Below are 6,000 nucleotides of genomic sequence, written 5' to 3' on the forward strand. Positions count from 1 at the left end.
ATTATTAGTCTTATTGGTTGACGATAAAATAATGCTTTGGAAAGATTGAAGGTTTGTTTAAATTTGATTCTTTTCCCCTTGCTTTTACTCAAACAAACCTGAATTTGTTTACTTGGCTTGAACAAGCAGGACTAGCTCTGCTGAAAGTGTTGTGGTAATTCTGGAGATTGCATTTCTTAGATATCCCCATCAGTTTTCTGTTCTTTTTCCTCTTTTTTTTTTTGAGTAATCTGAAGGATGTTCTTTGGAAACAGTATGAATTGGATTTCCTAGAATACACTGCGATTTATTTTGATGTTTTAGATACATTATGTTTTTCCCCTTATTTTTCTAGTTTTCCAGTTATCGTAGGTTCTTGAAGTTTATTATTTGTGTGTTTCTCAAACTAGTTTTTTTTTGGAATATCCATATGGGCATTCGTGCTAGATGTAAATGTTTGGAATTGTGGTTCAGGTACTGTGCTGCATAACCTTTTTTAATTGTTATCGTACTACAAAACCTTAAGAGCGCCTGTTCTGTTGATGGTGCATATAGCATTTGGGCTTCCAAAGCTTTTACATCTGGTAATATCTTTGTTTGGCTAGGCCTGAGATATGAAGGCCTTGTAAGGAGTGCCATGTCCCAATTCGTTCATGTATATATGGCTTATAGGGGCTAAAATGTATGTGACATGGTTTCATGGGTGGTCCAATAGTTTGTCTTTATGTAGTTTACTTAGTTACATACTTGCATATAAATACAGCAAGGGGAAATAAGGAAAAGTTGGACATTGAAAATGGTGGAAACCATATTGAGAAGGTGGTGGAAAATCGAGAAGGAAGCACAGAACAATCTAATGCAGAAGTGTACAAGAGAAGAAACGCTTATAGAACAAAAACCAAATTAAGTGGCATGGCAAGAATTTGGTGGCAGAAGCTCCTGAAGATGTCATTTTTCATGAAACATACAAGATTGACAGTAGTAGAAAAGAAAGTAGCAGTTCGTGAAGGGTTAGGATTTTTTCCTAAACGGGGAAGATTTTGCTAGGAGGGCATTTGAAGAATTGGAAAAAAACAGGACGGTGGGTGCCTGTAACAGAATACAAGATCAGGAGTGTACCGGTTGCAGGGGAGATTAGTCACTGGAGATTGGGGTTGCAGGAGGGAGTAGATAAGATGAGTAATAGACACAAACTTACATGTTCCCTCACTCTTCCTTTGCCCTTTCAAAATATTTTATCTTTTTTTTTTTTAAATTAATTGAAAACTTTCCTGTGTGAAATCCATCGGAAAAATTCCTGTCTGAAATCCTTTCTCTTCGTAGAATCCCACCAGAGCATGTATGTCAATGAAAGGAAAGAAATTAAAAATAAAAAATCAAATCAGACAGAACAATTTAACATTCACATCATAATTAGTCTTCATGGAAAATATATCATAATTATTTGGGAGAGCACGTTTTCTGGAATACACCATTTCTAGGTTGAAAAATGGAGCTTCGAGTGAAGAGCAAAGAGCCACTCGCTTGCTTCTTCTCATATAGCTCCGAACATCAAATTTTGCCACGTTTTTAGTAGAGAGAAATGGATATTTTGGTTCCGTATCTTCATCTACTGTAATTTGGCATATATCAGCTAGATACTACTGTATAAATCCATGGTACGAGATACGAATGCATGCCCAGCAGGCACTAAACCATTCGATGATATGCACTGCCTAAGGATATATATTCAATGAAAGGGTGAAATCAACAAATTATGCATCCAACTTGCAAATGTACGAGTCATGCTCAACCTGCGCTGGACAGATGGTGTCAGGTTCAGTTGACCAGTCGGACGGATCCTTCCTTGATGACAAGCAGATGGAGAATGGATATGTGCTAACATGTGTCTCATATCCAACAGCAGACTGTGTGATTCATACACACAAGGAAGGCGATCTCTACTGAGTCATGATGCTTCATCTTGTCTTTGATTACGAGAAACCAAGGGATTGTAGGCGAAACTTCTTTAGTGTATTGGCATTTGGCAATAAATGTTAAAATTGCATGTGATTTTGATTTCAGATTGGGTAATATTTTTGGTTGGTTGGCAATTTAAAATTGCATGCACATGAAAGATTGGGCAACGGATTGGTTTTGGCTGTAATCACTGCAACAGATTTGTTTCTTTGTTTTTTTTTTCGATAATTCCAATTCATGTTGTTTGGGAAGAGCATTCTTTCCCAGGTCAGGGTCTGGGAGTATTGGAGGAGCGTTGGGTTTGTTTATAGGACTTTGCTAAGTATTTCTTGATCTGTGGCTTGTAGAATTTTGGTTTGTTTTGCATGCTTTCAATGTGTAGTCCTCGCGCATGGCTGCAGTCCCGGTGTTACGGTGTACTCGTTCATAATCTTGAGAATCATCCACAAAGGATTCATGGGCATAAGAGTAGGACGCTGACCTTGGATTCAATTCTGGGTTCATTCTGTGGTCAGAATTTCAGCCTCGTTAGCCTTGCAACAAAATTAACAAATTGGACCGACTAGAGTCACTAGACTAACCATATCAGTCTTGACTTGAGAGTTCAGAAGAAAGAGGCTACGTTTGGAGTGATTACACCTCAATGATCACGCATATAGACCGTCTCTACTGTAGACGTGGCCGAGGGCTGAAGCAAGAGTTGCCAGGAGACGCAAACATCATGGGGAAGGCGTGAGGATGACAAAAACTGTTTTTTCGAACCGATTCTATTCTCCTGATCAGTGATTTCACTTGCAATGAGTAACACTTTCCATGGACGACATGGCAATCTTGGGCGCTGGGAGGCACGGACGTTACAATCCCCCAGAATTTGCGTTTCGTTCACTTGCAATGAGTAGCTTTTTCTTCCTTCTTGATGAAGTAAGCTATGTTGACAAACAACCGCAGCATTGGTGTCAAATTAGTGTCGGTGGTGTTTATTGTACATGAAACTACTGTTTGATTTTAACATTTATCAAATACATACTAAAAAATATCAATGCTTGGATTTATGTGTGCCTGTTTTTTGAAATTAAATGCTTATTGTGACTCATTATATTCCACATATCCACACATTTGTCAATATTTTAAACGTTGCCTTATGTTTTTATACTATAGTTGGCTTGCATCTATTAGAACCCCAGCCGCATTATGGCTCTTTATCTTTTTGCCGATGTGGTAATTGAGAGTCTGTCCTCGCTTTACTAGGGGTAAGTTATATAAAAAGGAATAAGTTTTAAGCTCCATTTTTAAGAAAGAAAAGGAAATTATGTTATCTATTATTTTATATGTAAAGAGTTAGAAATATATAAAAGCTTTGGTGAAATATATGTGGAGGCCAAGGGTCTCTCCCCTTCTCTCTTTCACACACGTGAAATATTAAAAACTCTCTTAAGTCTTAATTTTTTCTATTAAAATCTACCATTATTCTTCTATAATAAAATCATTCTTAATCTCCCACTCTCTCTTCAATAATCAAATTTTGTAACATCTCCCCTTCCCTCATTAAATCCTTTATTTCCTATTAAATATCTTTTGAACTCTGTTGACCTTCTCTAATAAAACATGGTATAAATTGGATGGATTGGGTGGGGTTAAGGGCCACCTGACCATGGCCTGGAACCAAACTGATGTTAAAATCTAAATTTTCCAATCCAAACCTATCCAAATTTTTATTTAACCCCATGGGTTTGCTTGCTAGCTAACTAGTATTATAGAAGGGAAACCAAATCGACCTTTCACACCATTCGATCATCCCTGGATGGAGAATTGGGAAACATTTGAAAACCAATTTCATTTGTGGGTTTAGATTTAGGAATGCTACAAGCATATCCAAGCTTGGATGGATAATTTTAATGGAGGAAGAAAATTTTTAGGTTAAGCTAATTTGTCACTTAGGCTGTTGCGTTTGGAAACAATGCAAATGGAGTATAAATCCCGGTTCAGGGTAAATATGCACTCTGGTTCACTTTTGTTTGTGTTTGGCAACATTACATTTATGCATTGACAAATGTCAGACCAATGCATATTTACATTGATAATAAGGTGTAAAAGTACATCAATAAAAAAGAAGTAAATTTGCATTCAAGTGGGTTTTTGATAAAAAAAAAAAGGCATATGCTTTACTGGAAATCATGCTTGCATCTATTACAGCTAAAAATCTGTTTGGTAAGAAGTTAAATTTGTCAGTGCAAAATTAACCCAATTTTGCAATTTATATGAACTTACACTATATATTTACATTGTTTTCAAAAGCAGCATTAAGTGTTCATAGAAACATTTTAACTGTAAAAAATGAGATAAGTCCTCAAAATAAGGAATGTCAAATTCAGCCTAATACTTGAAAGAGAACTTCTAAGGTTGTGTTTGATATGGCTTAAATGGCATCTAAACAGTGTGTCTGAATGTAATATTCAGATCGGAAACGTTCAGTCATTCGCATATCATGGAATGCGGCCAAACACATTTTAGATGTTGGTCAATGATTGAAATGCCCATAATAATTTCAAAAATGACTTGCTGCTCGTCGTCCCCCCTATATGCCTTCTTTCTCCGTATGACCATTATTCTTCTTACACTGTTATCCATTGGTACTCATTTTTTTTTTCTGCAACGATTTAATTTGTTTTTAGTATTTTAAATGTTATTTTAATGCTTTATATGCTTTTTATTATTATTTTATTAAAATTTTGGATGAAAATTATCTATTTGTAGAAGTAAAATAGTAACGTTCACAATTTCAAACGTTGGAGAATTGCTCCAACCCAAACAATCTTGTTTTTTTTTTTTTTTCTTCAGAGACTGAAAAAAAAAAATCATTTCTGCCTTCTTTTTCGACTTTAGAGTTTAATAATAGCTTCTTAACTTTTCAGACATCATACTTAACAAATTCCATCTAAGCCCGAAAATGGAGTCTTCATTTGCTGGAGGTTTTAGAGCTTGGGATAGGCCTAACATGGAGTATAGGAAAGGGAAGTAAGGTTCAATATTTCTGGACAGATAACAGGGTTTATTTGGGGCCTCTCAACCTTTTTTAAATCGGCTCCACCCCGAGCCTATAATGAAAGATAGAAGGATCAATAAATAAAGAGTTTCATCAGAAAACTTTTAATATCAAGCTGAAAACCAAGTTATTTCTTTGGCTTTTAGTTATGAAAAAGGTCCTCACAAGAAAAAAAAAAAATCTTAATCAAAAGAGGATGCATGGGGCGGATCGAACATGCCACTCTTGTCATGACTACTACAAGGAACAGAAAATTGTGGATCAATCCTAGTAAAAATGAAAATATGTAAACAAACATAGAGGAAATAGTGAAGTTGTTTAATTTGAAACATTTAAGAACAAAGAAATATCATCCCATTCAATCGAACTAATTATCCAAATCCTAATCCTATCAACTCAATCAAGTTCATTATGTGGCCAGTAATGTGTTGTGGTGAACAGATTTGGACTCTTCAAACCAAGGGAGTGTTTGACATCATGGTTAGTTTTGTTATTTGAAAACAAAAACAATTGCCACATCCATAGCGTTCTTGAACAATGTCAACATCGCTATGATAATAAGGTGGCATTAAATGCAACAATTCTCTTCAACAACCCATGCGCCATCATTGAAGGAGACTCCAAGTTCACCATCAACATCATCAACATAAAGGTGGCTAGGGTTAGCCCATGGAGGTCATTTTACATCATCCACGACATGCATTTGGAAAATTGTAAAAAGCACAAGAGCAAAAATCAAATCTATTTATATACTCAGAGAAACTAATAGCAAGATTCAAAGTATCACGATGTATCGGTTTGTGTCGTATGATACATATTGGTTTTCAGGGCCACTGATATTCATGTGCCACATGGAGTCATAGAGGAATTCGTCTTGAGGACCTCAACAGTAGGAAACCTCAGCCCAGCCCAGCCTTCAGGATGGGCCGACACCCTTAGGCTGTGTTTGGTTTGAAAGAAATTAAAAGGTAGGAAAACCTACCTTAAGCTGTGTAGGTTTTCCTTCATTTCCCTACTTT

Source organism: Nelumbo lutea, chromosome 6, assembly GCF_056320005.1.
Source record: "Nelumbo lutea isolate HS-2025 chromosome 6, American lotus-T2T, whole genome shotgun sequence".
Lineage (NCBI taxonomy): Eukaryota > Viridiplantae > Streptophyta > Magnoliopsida > Proteales > Nelumbonaceae > Nelumbo > Nelumbo lutea.